Raw genomic sequence first — 18289 nt, 5'->3', positions numbered from 1 at the left:
TGTCTAATTATGCAGTGTTTTTGAACAAACATCCTGATATTTAAAAAAAAATCCTGAAAGATATATACTTAAAAGACCTGTTTTAAGCCTTAAAATCAGCTAGGCAGTTCCCATGGCAGTTTTACTCTTGAAGGATTGGAGATTGTAACCAATTAAACATTTTTAGCAGCTAATTTCTTTTTCCCTTGCAAATAGCACTTTGGAGCAAAGAGGCGGGCGGACTCAATAGTTTATCCTTGGCTCTACTACCCATATTATTTCAAGTAGTGCCATAAGAATTATTTTAAAAATGCAGATGGTCTCTCTGTCAAGGGCTTTAACATTGAAATGAATGGAATCTATAAAGGCTGGAAAAATTAGCATATACTAGTTTCAACTCAAGATTTCCAACCCCTCTTTATGGAAACTCCAGAGGTTCTTTGAAGGGTGGTTTGGAAAGCCCAACCAAATCAGAATCAGACAACAAAAGTTCCAGTTCCTGTCCTGCCACTGATTGGCTCTGGGATTTGGGGAAAATCACTTAATCTGATTAGGCAGGTTTTAATCAGAAACCTTCAGCTTTAAGAGTACTTAGACCAGATGAGTTGTCTACTTTAAAAAAATGTATTTTTTCTTATTTGCCAACTGTTGAATGTTTTCTTTAGATAAAACCTATGTGGGAGTTCCCGTCATGGTGCAGTGGAAACGAATACAACTAGGAACCATGAGGTTTTGGGTTCGATCCCTGGCCTTGCTTAGTGGGTTAAGGATATGGCGTTCCCGTGAGCTGTGGTGTAGGTCACAGACGTGGCTCGGCTCCTACATTGCTGTGGCTGCGGTGTAGGCCGGCAGCTGTAGCTGGGATTCGACCCCTAGCCTGGGAACCTCCATAGGCCACAGGTGTGGCTCTAAAAAGCGCAAAAAAAAAAAAAAAGTGCATTGTGAAAACCAGAGAAATTTTCCACTTGTGAATCTTGGCCCTCGGTTGTGAGTGTCCTTGAGTAGTTCTCTCTTGGTCCTTCTCCAGGCAATCCCTGGCCACCACTGACATATTGAGTGGGAGCTCCCAGGGCTTCTTAAAATACAGTTTGAGGACCATTGGTGCTCATATCAAAGGCATATAAAAGGTAGACTCAAATGTCTTACTCAATTTTAAAAGTTAGTCTATGGTCCTGATAAATCTCAAAAAATAATGTCATAAGAATTTTTTAGGAAATTAAGCTCCCCATATTATACCAACAAAAACAAAGCATAACTGTTTCCAAAGGACAGAAATTATTATTATTATTTTTTGGCCTCACCCATGGCATGTGGAAGGGATCAAACCTGCACCACAGCAGCGACCCAAGCTGCTGCAGTGATAACACCAGATCCTTAACCCTTTGCACCACAAGAGAATGCCTAGGAATTATTATTTTTAACATTATGGTTTAGAAACACTGTTGCCTTGATTTGCCTGATACTTGACCTTAAAGGACACTGATGTGAATTCTCTCCCTACTGCTCACTTGTTGTAACTTACAGTAAAACAACTAAGTGCTCAATACAACCTCTTTGCTGTTTTGTCTGTTTGTTTCGCTGGGTATCTACCCATTATAATGCTCGTAATGTCACAGTTTAAAAGTTTTTATATTCTTTTGGATTTTTACTTACTTATTTTAAAATTTTAATTAAAAAAATTTTTTTTTGGCCGCTCCGCGACATACGGAGTTCCTGGGTCAGGGATCAGATCTGAGTCACAGACGTGACCTAAGCCATAGCTGCAACAATGCCAATGCTGGATTCTTAACCTATTGTGCGGGGCTGGGGATAGAACCTGCATCCCAGCACTTCCAAGACGCCACCCATCCCATTGTGCTGATCCCATTGCACCACAGTGGGAACTCCTGGATTTTTAAATGGCATTGCATAGTTCACAAACTTCTTTATTGTGAATGGTAGATGCTGCTTATTGGGATTAATGTATTTATCATCAATTTTAATCCAGCCTTTGTCTGTATTTATGCAGAACTCTTTTAGTTTTATTTACAGAGGAAGTTGCCACACTGAGAAGAGCTCTGATTGGATCAAAGAATTGTGAGTCTCTATGGAGGAAGCTGGAGTTTGGGCTCCAAAATGATTTCTATTAAATCCTGACCAGGAGTTCCTGCTGTGGCACAACCGGACTGATGGTGTCTCTGCAGCACCAGGACGTGCAAAAAAATCCTGACCATTGGTTATTCTATGTCTATTAGATATGGACTACTACCGGGAAATAGCAACAGTTTGAAAAGGACAGCAAGTGTCAGCATTTCATTATGTCAAACAAGATTTCAGAATCAACAATGAAGATGTGATCTGATTCTTGCCTTAATGTTTCCAACAGCTGTGGAATAATAGGAATCAATTGTGTATAGGGATCTATTGTAGTATAATCTGCAGCTGGAAATCAGACTATGTCTGGATTCTGTGCTACACAGATAAAATAAAGCCAAATAAAAGTAGTATGATTTAGGAGTTCCCATTGTGGCTCAGTGGTTAATGAATCCGACTAGGAACCATGAGGTTGCGGGTTCAATCCCTGGCCTTGCTCAGTGGGTTAAGGATCTGGTGTTGCCGTGGGCTGTGGTGTAGGTCGAAGATGCGGCTTGGATCTGGTGTTGCTGTGGCTCTGGCATAGACCGTTGGCTACAGCTCCAATTGGACCCCTAGCCTGGAAACCTCCATATGCCGAGCGAGCAGCCCAAGAAATGGCAAAAAGACAAAAAAAAAAAAAAAAAAAAAAAAAAAAAGAGTAGTAATGACTTAATAAGTGATCTCTATGAGGAAAAAATATTGTGCACACTCCCTAATGCTTAAAACTAACATTTGTACCATACTTCCAAAACCACTCTACAAATTATTTATAGAGAAATCACATCAACCACCCACCACCTGTTAAAACAGAGCAAGTATTTTAACACTGAAAGGCAACTTACAAAACATCAAGGGAACTGGTAATGGAAGGAAATGATAGGCTGGAAATGACAGGTTGGAGACTTAACTGATTTTTCCCTTTCTTATTTTTAACTTTTAAGTTGTAATATATATTCAGAGAAATGTGCATATATGTCAGCTGGCTGAATTTTCACAAACATAACATAGCTGTGGAACTCGAACTCACATCAAGAAAAAGAATATTACTGAAATCCCCTAAATCTTCCAGTCATTGTCTTCTAGTCACTGATATCTTCTAGTTGCATAGATTAGCTTAGTGTGGTCTTAACTCGTATATAAATGGAATGATACAACATGTACTCCTTAGTTTTTTTTTTGGGGGGGGGACGCTCTGCCTATGGCATGTGAAAGTTCCCAGGCCAGGGATCTAACCCGAGCCACAGCAGTGACCTGAGGTCACTGTGACCGACACCGGACCCTCAACCTGCTGTGTCACAAGAAAACTCCAATATGTACTCTTTTGAGGCTGGTTTCTTTCATTTAACTTTGTATTTGTGAGATTCACCCATGTTATTTGTTCATTCTTCTGCAGAGTATTAAGTTGTGCAATGTACAACAATTTATTGATCCATTCCACTGTTCATGGGGCATTTTGGTAGCTTTTGATTTTTGACTGCTACAAATCATGCTTCTGATAAACATTCCTAATTATGTCTTTTGAGTATATTTTTGGCAGTGAAATTACTATGTCATAGAACAAGCACATAATAGGTACTGCTAAATGGTTTTCTAAGTGGTTGTACCAATTTATACTCTCAACTACTTCATGAGAATCCTGGCTCCTCTATATACTTGTCAACATTTATTATTTTCTGGCAGGTAGGTAGCTGTATCACATTATGCTTTTATTTTGCATTTCCTGATGACTGAAAAATTGATTACCCTTTCACAGGTGTACTGTCATTTGGATAGCTTCTTTTGTGAAATGTCTTTTAAGATTTTTGTCTAATTTTCTGTTGGATGTCTATCTTCTCATTGATTAGTAGTATTTCCTTATGTATACTGGATAATTGCTTGATTTTTTTTATATACAATGTGATTTGTAGTGTTCAGATTTATGCTCGGAATGTTTTTTAAAAATAATTTCAGGTATTTTGTTTACTATGAATCTTACATCACTGTATATTCAGGTCTGGAAAGCTTCTAATGACACTTTGGTAGAAAAAGTAATCTTATTCCAGAATTGAAAGTTCTACATGCAATCGGCCACCGTAAAATGCATCATCATTTAATTTTACACTCATAATCTTTTCTTTTTGGCTGCACCTGCAGCATGTGGAAGTTCCTGGGTCAGGGATTGAACCTGAGCCATAGCAGTGACTGGAACTGCTGCAGTAACAATGCTGGATTCTTAACCTGCTGCACTACAAGGGAACTCCTTTTTTCATATTGTTTGAATCATTGCTTAAAATTGAATATGAAGATAAGAAGAACAAAAAACACCCCAAAACATGAGGGGATAACACTCTTGCTTTAAACTTATAGTAGAGTATAGTAGTCTGTTCCCTATGTCTATGAGTCTGTTTCTGTTTTGTAAATAGGTTCATTTGTGCCATATTTTAGATTTCACATATAAGTGATATCATATGGTATTTGTCTTTCTCTATCTGACTTACTTCACTTAGTATGAGACTCTCTAGTTTGATCCATGTTGCTGCAAATGGCATTATTACTTTTTTATGGCTGAGTAGTATTCCATTGTGTGTACGTACCATATCCTCTTAATCCATTCATCTGCTGATGGACATTTAGGTTGTTTCCATGTCTTGGCTGTTGTGAATAGTGCTGCAATAAACATAGGGGTGCACGCATCTTTTTGAATTATAGTTTTGTCCAGATATATGCCCAGGAGTGGGATTACTGCATCATATGGTAGTTCTATATTTAGTTATCTGAGGAACCTCCATACTGTTTTCCATAGTGGCTTTACCACTTTAAATCTCCATCAACAGTGTAGGAGGGTTCCCTTTTCTCCACGTCATCTCCAGCACTCGTTATTTGTAGTCTTATTAATGATGGCCATTTGGCTGGTGTGAGGTGGTACCTCATTGTAGCTTTGATTTGCATTTCTCTAATACTTAGCTATGAAAAGATATCAACTCCCTTTTCTATGTAGAAATTGATGGAATAGATGAAAAAAACAGTTATTACTAAGTCTCCAGGTTAAAATTTTCTAGTTCCTTTAACTCTATTATCATATACACTATATACACTAAAATATAAAGGCTTAATTCAAGGACATATTGTTTCAAATACAGTTTTGTTTGTGAAAAGACTCCAGGTTCTGTTCTTTTATTCCCCCCTTAATTTTTTTTAATTAAAATTATTTTTTATTTTTTTAAGACTGCACCTGCATCATATAGAAGGTCTCAGGCTAGGGGTCAAATCAGAGCTGTAGCTGCAGCCTTTGCCACAGCCACAGCAACCCGGGATCTGAGCCATGTCTGCAACCCATACCACCGCTCATAGCAATGCCAGATCCTTAACCCACTGAGTGAGGCCAGGCATTGAACCTGCATCCTCATGGATACCAGTCAGGTTCTTAAGCAGCTGAGTCACAATGGAAACTCCAGGCTCAGTTCTTATATGACAGAACAGATACCCAGTTAATGCTACTGAAATCACTTTCTTAATAAGTTTGGCGCTAGGAAGAAGAGCTAACGCTTTCTTACAACCCCAGAGTATTACATTACACTTGACTGTCATCAGTTATATTTATATTTTAGTTGTATTTTAATGAAGGGAACATAATTTGAACTATAGTCTCTCTGAATGCATGTGATATTGAGCTGCGAATTCGGGACTTCAGATTTGCATATTATGTTGTATTTAATACTGCAGAATTGTTTTTAAAATTAAGATAAAATAAATCGGAATAGAACAAACTGTGGGGATGCTCTTTCTAGTTACGTTATTTTGTTTTCTGCTTTAAAATGTAAGCAAAACAGATTCTTTTCAGTGTCAAAACAGAAAAGAATTTTTCTCCTAACCAAACTCAAGTCCTTCAGTTTAACAATTGGCTTGAATCTCTTTTTTTGTGCACCAATTCACATTTACTGACTTCCTTGACTAAACCACAATAAGAATCACAAGATGTGTAAATTCTGCTTTCTCATCTGCCAAATGAATGTATTCACGATTGTGATTATTGTGGTTACTCTGCAGAACAATATTTACCAATTTCAACAGCTTAACTATCTGAATTATCTTACAGTGGGAAGAGAATTGTCTTAGGATCTCACCTGGATCCTGCTACTAACCAGGTGAGTTATTTTGGTGAATTACCAGGCTAATCTGGCCCTCTGTTTCCTCCTCTGTTATAAAGGGGGCTGTAGAATTAGAGTATCATAATTTTGGACTCTATGCAAATGATGACTCTAGGCAGTGATCATGGGTGAATATAAAACAATTAGGAGGAAAGCTAATGGAGAACTTTATGAAGCTTAGATCAGGCTGACAACATCTGAAACCACTGATCAATCTTAGTGTCACACAGAAAGACACTGGGCATTAACATATGCAAAGGCCAAAACTTCACCTATGAAGTATTCTTACCAAAACTATTGACACTGAATCTGTTCGAGATCTAACATCTAGTTTATGGGAAACATAGGAGAAAGGAAAATATTGAAGACACTCAGGGATGGACTAAAATCCAAGGAATTCCACTATGTGAATGCTCTGACCTGGGTTTTTTCAATGAATAAATTAAAAGGAAAAAGAAAAGAAGAAAAGGGAACTTGTAGATGAAGAGATGAGATAAATTAATCAAACACTCAGTGCAGATCTTGTTTGGATCCTGTTTCAAACAAGCCAACTGAAAAAGAAACTCTATATGAAACACTTGAAGGATATTTGAATACCAAGTAAATATCTGATTTTATCAGGAATATTTGGTTAATTTTTAGGTGATGTATGGTATTTTGCTTATGCTGAAAAAGGAGTTTTTATTTATTTATTTATTTATTTATTTATTTATTTGGTCTTTTCAGGGCTGCACCTGCAGCATATGGAGGTTCCCAGGCTAGGGGTCGAATCAGAGCTATAGCCGCCGGCCTACGCCACAGCCACAGCAATGCCAGATCTGAGCTGTGTCTGGGACCTACACCACAGCTCATGGCAACGCCAGATCCTTAACCCACTGAGGGAGGCCAGGGATCAAACCTGCATTCTCTTGGATACCAGTCAGATTCACTTCTGCTGAGCCAAGACGGGAACTCCAAGAGTCACTATCTTTTAGAGATATATTCTGAAGTATTTTTAGATGGAATAATGTGATAACTAGAATTTGCCTCAAAACAATCCAGCTGCAAAGTGGTAGGTGGATGTGCAGATGAAACTAGATTGGCCATGTGTTAATTATTGAAACTGGATTTACAGAACATGAAGGTGCATTATATTGCTCTCTCTGCTTTTGGATATGTTTACCATTTCCATAATTAAATGTTTTTCTAAATGGAAAAGAGTAATGAACACTTTGCGATAATTTATTAAACTATAGGCTTATAATTTGTGTAGGTTTTTGTATCTGTTTTAATTAGTTGTGGCTGCCCTAGCAAACCACCACAAGCTGGGTGGGTTGCAACAACAGAAATGTATTCTCTCACAGTTCTGGAGTGTAGAAGTCTGAAATTCAGTAGGACTGTGCTCCCTCCAGGGCTTCTAGTGGAAAATCCATCCTTTGTCCTGTCGAGCTTCTGGTGGCTATTAGCATTACTAAACTTGTAGTTGCTCCACTCTGGTCTCTGCTTTCACATTGTCTACTGTCTGTAATCTCCCTCTGCATCAGTCTTTTTTTTTTAGGCTTTTTATTTTTTCTATTATAGTTGATTTTGCATCCCCTTTTTTTTTTTAAGGGCCACACCTGCGGCACATGGATGTTCCCAGGCTAGGGGTCGAATCAGAGCTGCAGCTGAAGCCTATACCACAGCTATGGCAACACTGGATCTGAGCCGCAGCTGCAACCTACTGCCACAACTTGAAGCAATGCTGGATCCTTAAATCACTGAGCAAGGCCAGGGATTGAACCCGCATCTTCACAGACACTGTCAGGTTCCCACTGAGCCACAACAGGAACTCCTTGCATCATTCTTATAAGGACATTTGTCATTGGGTTTAGGGCCCACCCAGGTAATCTTGGGTGATCTCATCTCAAGATCCTTAATTTAATTATATCTGCAAATACTCTTTTTCCAAATAAGGTAATATTCACAAATTCCTAGGATTAGGATGTGGACATATTCTTCTAGTTGTCACCATTCAACTCACTACATTGACATACCTCAGTAAAAAGATTTAAATAGTAATCATCAAAAGGAGCAGTTTAGTCTTTCTAAGTTTGATATTAAAGAATAACTGTTGGGAGTTCCTGTTGTGGCTCAGCTGTAACAAACCTGACTAGTATCCATGAGGATGCAGGTTCGATCCCTGGCCTCCCTCAGTGGGTTAAGGATCTGGTGTTACTGTGAGCTGTGGTGTAGGTTGAAGATGAGGCTCAGATCTGGCATTGCTGTGGTTGTGGTGTAGGCTGATGGCTAAAGCTCCTATTCAACCCCTAGCCTAAAAAAAAGGCAACGAAACAAAAAACTGTTAAGGAGTTCCTTGGTGGCCTAGTGGTTAGGATTTGGTACCTTCACCTCCGCAGCCTGGGTTTCAATCTGTGGTCTGGCAACTGAGATCCCATGTCAAGCCACTGCACATTGCAACCAAAAACAAACAAAAAAGAATAACTGTTAGAGTTATCCCTAATTTCAAATGTGTGAGACATCCTCGATTTCTTCCTTTCTACTTTACCACATAGGCAAATCTTGCTACTTTTACTGCCGAAACGTAAATCAAATCTATTTCTTTCCACTTTACACATTTAATGCCTTAATCTCATCTATCATATTTTACAATGGTCTTTCTGGCTTCTAATCTTGCCTCATTTTATTATTCACAGAAAAATTAGAGTAATTAAAAACAAAAGCAAACAAATACTTCACAAATCTAGTTATCACCCCTTTTTGCTCTGTCTCTCAAATGGTGATCCAGTGCTTCCAGAATAAAACCCAAACTCTTTATCATGGCTTCAAAGCCGGGAGGAGTAATTCAGACCCTAACTCTTTGTCCATACTTCTCTGGGGCCATTCACTTTCTTTCTTTCTTTCTTTCTTTTTTTTTTTTTTTTTGTCTTTTTGTCTTTTGTCTTTTGTTGTTGTTGTTGTTGCTATTTCTTGGGCCGCTCCCGCGGCATATGGAGGTTCCCAGGCTAGGGGTTGAATCAGAGCTGTAGCCACCAGCCTACGCCAGAGCCACAGCAACATGGGATCCGAGCCGCGTCTGCAACCTACACCACAGCTCACAGCAACGCCGGATCGTTAACCCACTGAGCAAGGGCAGGGACCGAACCCGCAACCTCATGGTTCCTAGTCGGATTCGTTAACCACTGCGCCACGACGGGAACTCCCCATTCACTTTCTTGACCACAACTGTCCAGCCCCACGGGCCTCCCTTTAGTATCGTAAATATGCCAAAACAAATTATACCAAATGTAGATCCTTAAAGAGGAGAAACAAGGCAGTTTTTACCACTAGACTTCTATGGGAATTTTTTTATAAATTGTGTTTTTAACAGAAACAAGCATTCATATTGAATACAAATACATTAAGAAAATATTTAAACAAAATGGAAATACTCTCTCCCTGCCTTCCCAACTATCCTACAATATAGGATAATGACATTTTGGTTTGGTTTATGCGCTTTATTTTATTTTATTTTATTTTTTTTAAACTAATGCCTTTATTTTTATTTATTTATTTATTTTTTGGTCTTTTTGCCATTTCTTGGGCCGCTCCTGCGGCATATGGAGGTTCCCAGGCTAGGGTCGAATTGGAGCTGCAGCCACCAGCCTACGCCAGAGCCACAGCAAGGCGGGATCCGAGCCGCGTCTGCAACCTACACCACAGCTCACGGCAACGCCGGATCGTTAGGTTCCGTTCCATTAAGCAAGGGCAGGGATTGAACCCGCAACCTCATGGTTCCTAGTCGGATTCGTTAACCACTGTGCCACGACGGGAACTCCTATTTATTTTATTTTTTATTTTTATTTTTTGCTTTTTAGGGCCCCACCCATGCCATTTGGAGGTTCCCAGGTTAGGGGCTGAATCAGAGCTACTGCTGCCAGCCTGTGCCACAGCCACAGCCACATGGGATCCCAGCCGCATCTGTGACTTACACCACAGCTCACATCAATGCCAGATCCTTAACCCACTGAGTGAGGCCAGGGATCAAACCCGTGACCTCATGGTTCCTAGTTGGATTCGTTTCTGATGAGCCACAATGGGAATTCCTAGTTTATGTGCTTTTGGATTGTTTGTTTAAATACGTAAATACATGATTATATAACTTGGTAATCTCCTTTTCCTAACTGACAATGATTAAGAATCTGTTTTCATGTTATTACATACACAGCCTCAACACTATTTTTTAGGCTTTTGATCCATATTTCCAAATCACCTTACCAAAGACTTGTGCCAATTTGCATCCCTGCCAGCAGCGCGTGAAGGTTATCATTTTCTCACATCCTCGGGAATATTTTCACTCTCTGCCAATCTGAGAGATGAAAAACAGCATCCCACTGTTGTTTCAATTTGCATTTCTTGGATGGTAGTGAGGTTGAACTTTTTTTGCTTCTGACATGGTTTCCTTGTTCTTCATAATTGCATAATTGAAAGTGTTTGCTTACCTTTAAAAAAGAAATGGTAACGTATCTAAGGAAGAGTTGTGTAAGTGCTCAGCACTGCATTGCAGCGACTCCACCACTATGCCCTGGTGTAGGGTTCCGTCAATGCCTTGAAGATGTTTACTCTCATGTGTCTAAGGATAGAGCCTAGGCTTTTATACCCCTCATCAGAGAAGTCTTTATTTTCTTCTTGTAAGATATGCATCATAGAAAATCATCCATGATCAGTTTTAAAAGCTTGTTGCTTACATTTCCTGAAACTACATCTGGGGAAATAAAGAGGAAATGATAGATTTGGAATCTAAGTTTCAGGGAGTTCCTGTCGTGGCGCAGCGGAAACGAATCCAATTAGGAACTATGAGGTTGCAGGTTCGATCCCTGGCTTCACTCAGTGGGTTAAGGATGTGGTGTAGGTCACAGATGCAGCTCGGATCTGATGTTGCTGTGGCTGTGGTGTAGGCTGGCAGCTATAGTTCTAATTGGATCCCTAACCCAGGAACCTCCATATGCTGAGAGTGCTGCCCTAAAAAGACAAAAAAAAAAAAAGAAAGAAAGAAAGAAAAAAGAAAAGAATCTAAGTTTCAGAATGTGGCCCAACAATTTGGACTTGCCACTGCCTGGGGTTTTGATCACCTTTAGGTTTCAGCTTGAAGTGCAAATAACTTTATGCATCCGAATATTCAGTTATATTAATTTTAGAAAAAAGTTCAGAGAAAAACACAGGTAAAGGGTAACTGACACTAGCACCCATTCTCTGCATTACTTATGGACAGGCTCTTTTATGTTGCAGCTCTGAAAAAAATTTGAACAGACCATTTCTTTTTTTTTTTTAATTTTTTCCATCATAGCTGATTTCTAGTGTTCTGTCAATTTTCTACTGTACAGCAAGGTGACCCAGTCACACATACATATATGCGTTCGAGTAGACTATTTCAAGGTGCCATGTCTAATATGATCCTGTAAATTTTCAAATGTACCACAAGCTCACTTATGTGGTGATGCCAGTCATTACAGCCAGAGTACTTTTAACTGTCCAAGGTCCTGAAATGATACATTTTTATTTTACAATCTTGTGTATTATTTTGAACTCCAAGTGACTGTCCATCATAAGCTGGAAAGACACACAATTTATACTATGGAAAAAAAAATCTAGTCTTTACCAAAACGAAGACCGGCTATGATCAGATATGTGGCTCATACACCATCTGTGATGGGAGGAGGAAAGTTAAACTAGACTAAGCATTTACTGAGTGACTGAACACTCTAGGTAGCTACATGAAACAGGCTCAGCGTAGAGAGAAAAATAAATTGAGGAAAGATGGTCCCTTCCTTTCTTAAAGAGTTGGAGCAGACATAGAAAGGGCTCAGAAGCTCAGAGTTGAGCCCTTTCAGTTGAACAACAGAAGCTCAGAAAGGCTAAGTGATTTGCTCAAGGTCACACAGCTTACTTGGGACAACTTGGACTAGAAATTGGTGGTTCTGATCTCTGTCATGGTGGTCTTTCCACTCTATGACTATTGTCTCACATGCCAAACACTTAGCATTTATATAAATAAGCATGCCCTAGAGTTAGATATAGAACACTGAGAGATTAGGCAATAAAATGAAAGGATGATAAAGTAAATGATATAGAGAAGAACTGAGAGTCAAGTGACACATGCCTGGTTGGATAAGTTTTAAGGTGAAGGAGAGTTCTGACCAAGACTCATGAAGAGAGAGGTGATGAGGTCCAAAGAGACCCACATGAAGGGAGCCCCATTAACCACACAAGTGCAGGAAGCCAATCAAAGAAAAGATTGGTGAACCGTATTTGGCAAATGAAGGACAGGGTGTTGTAAGTGTTTGATTAACCAGAATGCTTCTTAAATGAGGGGAAATATATGTGTTCATTTTATGATGCCTTGAGGCCACTCAGGATATCTCTGTTCCAGTCCTAACCCTGTCATGGACCAACGGTTTGACCTCAGGAAAATCATCTTACTTCTTAGGACCTCAGCACCATATCTGCAAAATGGAGGATTCCAGGACATCAAAGATTGCCAGAGTTGCACAAAAGAGTCACCAGGGGCTTTTGTTAAAGAAATACAAATCTCCAAGCCTTAGACCCACTGAAATAGGATCTTCAGAAGAAGCACTTGGACCATGAAATTCTTGTCACCTGGGAAGTTGGAAGCTCTCATATAAGATCTCTACAGTTCCTTCTACTAATGACTACATTTTATGATTCAGCTTTCTTACTGGAACAAGCTCCAAACTTCTAAAGCAACGGCATCTCTGTTTGATGGACTGGAATCAACGTGAATGTCATTGTAAGGATCTGTAGCTTTCCACGGGGAAAGGGCAGAAGAAGGGATAAGTGCACGAAACCTCAGTTATCTCTTTTTGAATATAAAATTTAGTAGATGAGCTTGCTCGGATGTTAGGGCTCCCCCGCCCTCGGCTTTTTAGGTCTGCACCTGTGGCATATGGAAGTTCCCAGGCCAGGAGTTGAATCAGAGCTGCAGCTGCTGGCCTACACCACAGCCACAGAGACATGGGATCCGAGCCGCATCTGCGACCTATACCACAGCGCACAGCAATGCCAGATCCTTAACCCACTGAGTGAGGCCAGGGATCAAACCTGAGTCCTCATGGGTACTAGTTTGGGCTCGTTACCACTGAGCCACAAAGGGAACCCTCGGGTGTTAGCTTTTAAAATTTTATTTGCCAGGAAAACTCTATATCCAATATATCTGTATTGCAAATAAAAGTCTTAACACCAAAGAAGAAAACAATAGATGAAGGTATCTTCCAGGGAGAGAGTAGAAGAAAACAAAACATCCCTGTGAATGTAGGAACTTCACATCCTCTCAGTAGCTTTCCTAATAAAATAACAAATTACTCAGCTGATCAAAGGTAAAGTATAGATTTTCCTCCCTAGTATTTTATTCTTAAATTTATTATTTTTGTCATTCATGGCTCAAAAGCAACAGAGGCATCACTATAGTAGTGAGTTCAAACTTAATTTTATCAATTTCAAGAAAAAACACAGTTATAATGTAGAGTTATGATACTGTGGTCTTTTAACTGAGAAAAATAAGGAAAACAAGAGGAGCTAAAAATGTCCAATGACCAATAAAATAATTTTTTTCTCCCATAAACTAATCTAAAATTTATTTGAATTCATGTATGACTTAAGTGCTTAAATTTTTTCCCCCATAGTTGACCGTGAATATTTGGAACCCATCATATACATTCCCACTCATTTCATCCATCTATGTATTTTATACAGAGGGCAAGAGCACACAGCTGTGAAGTTTGTACACTGCATATGGGCACCAAGGTGGGGGTGATGGGGCTGAAATCCATTCCAAGGGCTCCTGGGCTTCCTGGTATTGGTAGGTCCTTCCCAATTCCCACCCCATGCTCCCAAGGAGTGTCTTCTGGCTTGAACAAAGGCCCTGCCTGCAAATCAGGCCAGTGCCATGGTGCTTTTTCCACGGGAGAGAGTGACTTTCTAAGCTATAATATTGGCTAGAAGGGACTTTGTTTATAGAGGCTAATTACCATATAGGATAGCAATGTCCATCTAGACTTGCAGTGACCTTGTTTTTAAACAAGGAAATGTAGTATTTGGCTTTTCCAAGATGTTGCTGAGGGCAGATTTAACTTGGTAGGTCCTGATAAACAAGTATTTTACTATGGTGTGATGGATAGCGGGGATAATAATTGATGGTGGTTTTCTTACAATGGAGGTTCCCAGGCTAGGAGTCAAATTGGAGCTACAGCCGCTGGCCTACACCATAGCCAGAGCAATGCCAGATCCGAGCCACATCTGTGATCTACACCACAGCTCATGGCAACGGCAGATCCTTAAGCCACTCGAGGCCAGGAATCGAACCCACAACCTCATGGTTCCTAGTCGGATTTGTTTCTGCTGTACCATCACACGAACTCCAAAATTTTGGATTCTTTCTAACTAAGGGTTATGGTCATTTACAACTTTTTGTCACCCTAAGATACAGTGCTTTGGAAATTCTTCTTGAAAAATAATGGAAGAAATAGAGAAGAATGATCTTGCGTAGGAGACACAATAAGACTCCTAGAAATTAGCTGTCAGCTTAACTTTGACCCCTGATGAAGAGTGGTGCAGATCATTAGTTATTTCACAAGCTAGTGGGTCAATACTTCACTGTGTGTCTGTAACATTAGAGGGCTATTTTAAACAACATATTATCAGAATCTAAATATAGGAGTATTGCATAAACTGGAAAGAGATCCTCCTTCCATAAGCATCATTATTAATAGACCAGAGTAGGATGGAGTAGCCCACCAACATCATGTGACTGTGGAGAACTGGGTAAGACCTGGGAAAGTCAAAGTAATTCCATCAAGACTGCTTAGCTGGCTCAATATGGCAAGACGGCCACATATTTGGTGTGATTTGGAGTGACTTCAGGGACATAACAAAGGCTTTCCCACCTACCTATCTGCTCACATCTTCCCCAGCACTCCCTTTATTTGTTTGATGATTCCTGAGGGTCTAAGATTCATATTCACTGCTTTGACATAAAGGTTCAATTGCTGTTAAAATGGGAAGGGAAGGACATTCATTAGTTCTTTCTGAGAGCCAAGAGCACACACTTTCATAGGGCAAAAAAATGAAAGGAACCCAGAAGGTGGGGAGATGCCAAGGATTTGGAAATGTAGAGTTTCAGCTGCAGTTTCAGGTGGAATGGACTCTACTCCAGCGATCAAACTAACTTTATGTAAAAAGTGAATAAGGACTTTATTAATATTTCTGCATAAGGAATGGTACTTTGACTTAGAGATGGATGGGAGCCTGGTTTGATTTCTACTTCCATCTCTAACTAGCCATGTTAGTTGGACAATCCACTAGCCTCTCCAAGCTCCAATTTCCTCCTTAACAAATATTTAAGTACCTAATACATATCAGGCATTGTTTTAAACGAAATCAAGATGATAATAGTACCCATCTTCTAGGATTGTATGAGAAGTAAGTGAGGTAATCTTTGAGTTCCCTGGTGGCTCAGTGGTTTAGGATCTGGTGTTATCACTGCAGTGGCTTGGGTTGCTGCTGTGGCACGAGTGAGATCCTTCCACATGCCATGGGCATGGCCAAAATTAAAAAATCAATGGGGTAATCTTAAAAGATGATTGCTATGTGCCTAGCACAGAGTCAAAAAAACCTCATGGAGCAAGTAATCTTAACAATGACCCCTTAAATCTGTAAGTCCCTGCACATTTTGCAAAACACTTTCACATTTATTGTCCTCTTAAGTGACACCGTATGTGGAGCTAGCCAGATATTTAGTGTCCTATTTTATAGATGAAGAAACTGTAAAACCACTGTGGAAAACAGTATGGACATTCCTCAGAAAACTAAATATAGAACTATTTAGTTCTATATGATCCAGCAATATATAATCCTGGGCATATGTGGGGACAAAACTTTCATTAAAAAAGATACATGCACCCCTATGTCCACTGCAGAATTATTCACAATAGCCAAGGCATGGAAATAACCCAAATGACCATGAACAGATGAATGGATTAAGATGTGGGACATATACACAATGGAATACTACTCAGCCATAAAAAAGAACAAAATAATGCCATTTGCAACAACATGGATGGAACTAGAGATTCTCATACTAAGTGAAGTAAGTCAGAAAGAGAAAGACAAATACCATATGATATCACTTATATGTGGAATAAGTGATGAACAGATGAACAGATGGCACAGATGAAACTATCTACAGAATAGAAACACTCTCACAGACATGGAGAACAGACCTGTGGTTGCCAAGGGGGAGGGAGAGGGAGTGGGATGAACTGGGAGTCTGGGGTTAATAGATGCAAACTGTTATATTTAGAATGGATAAGAAATGAGGTCCTGCAGTGTAGCACAGAGAACTAATATCCAATCACTTGTGATAGAATGTGATGGAAGACAATGTGAGAAGAAGATTGTGTATATATGTATAACTGGGTCACTTTGCTGCACAGCAGAAATTGACGGAACATTGTAATCAACCAGAATAAAAAATTAAAGTGTAAAAAAAGAAAAAAGAAATTGAGTGAAACTTGCCGTGATTCACTTGCTTGCTTGGACTTCCTACCTAAAAGGATGGGTGTCAGTTGGCCAAATACATTGTACTCATTACTTACCCCTACTTTATAGATGGAGAAATTCAGTAAGGCTTAGAGAGATTTCGATTTTCTTTTCTGAAACCTGGAGTGAAAAAAAAATGCTTTTTTAAAAAGTACGAGGTGGAGTTCCCATTGGGGCTCAGTGGTTAATGAATCCGACTAGGAACTATGAGGTTGCCAGTTCGATCCCTGGCCTCTCAGTGGGTTAAGGATCTGGCATTGCCATGAGCTGTGGTGTAGGTTGCAGACGCGGCTCGGATCCCACGTTGCTGTGGCTCTGGTGCAGGCTGGCGGCTGCAGCTCTGATTAGACCCCTAGCCTGGGAACCTCCATATGCCCTCGGGGTGCAGCCCTAGAAAAGACAAAAAACAAACAAACAAATCTGAGGTGGCTAAATGCTTGTACATCTTGGTGAAGGGGTGAAAAGAATCACTTGACATGAAGAGGAGGTAGTTCACAATTTAATCTCTAATAGATAAAAGTTACTGCAAGGGTCTTTCTGCTCTTCATCTTCAATGAAGTACTGAAAAACTTAAGGAAGGATGGGATTTAGGCTAGAAACAAGAAAAGATTTGACCTCATCATAATTTCTTGAATTTGGGAGAAGCCAATCAACACAGAATTTAGAATGTCTTTCACTAATTGTATTTAGAAATCTTGGAGGGTCATTTAAGTTGGAATCCTATTCAGAGACGGAAAGGTGAACAAAAAAATATCTTGAAATGATAAATCCAAATCTGGTTCTATGATTCAGCAAACATTTAGATGACTTAGTGGTAGGAAAGGAAGGTCCTAACATTACATTTGCTCCAATCATTTATGACCAAACAAATATTTGCTGAAAGCAGCAAAAATGAAAGATTTATATTTCAAACATTCCCACGGGATGCTGAGACTATATCCCATTCCCTACTGAGCAAAATCTTTTCCATTACTCAGACTATCCTAAGCCTTTCATTGGCTACTTGGTAGAAGCATCTGCCAATACATGGAGACAGTAGGTCCTTCTAGAGGGTTTTCAACACTTTGCCAAGCTTAAAGGCTCTAGAAATAAGACGTGCCCATAAATAAAGAGGTTATCTGAAAGCATATACCCTATGCCTTCCACATGCCTTCGAATTTTGGCTCACGTTAAAATCTTCCTAGAACAACATGAAAATCATTCATTATGGTGTGTAACCTTGCTGAGTTTTTGTTTTTAAATTCAGTAAAATACCATATGTGCCTGTCAACTTGGTGTGGATGTGTGAAAACGCTCATTCATCCTTGAAACATGGTGTATTGGGAGATAGGAAGCAAATATAACTTCCTCGACTAAGGCTAGGGCTAAGTCTAGGGGAGAAACCTGTGTAAGCACTGGATAGAACTGCCTTCTATTCCATGGATATTGGTAGAGAAGCTGAATTCAACTAGAAGGTGTTGAGTTATTTTAATGATCTGCTGTGGTCAGGAAATTGT

Source organism: Sus scrofa, chromosome 7 (genome assembly GCF_054392235.1).
Source record: "Sus scrofa isolate SSC_HxYL_T2T_F1_AM1 chromosome 7, Sscrofa_HxYL_maternal_Yorkshire_Landrace_v2.0, whole genome shotgun sequence".
Lineage (NCBI taxonomy): Eukaryota > Metazoa > Chordata > Mammalia > Artiodactyla > Suidae > Sus > Sus scrofa.
This window is presented reverse-complemented; position numbering follows the sequence as displayed.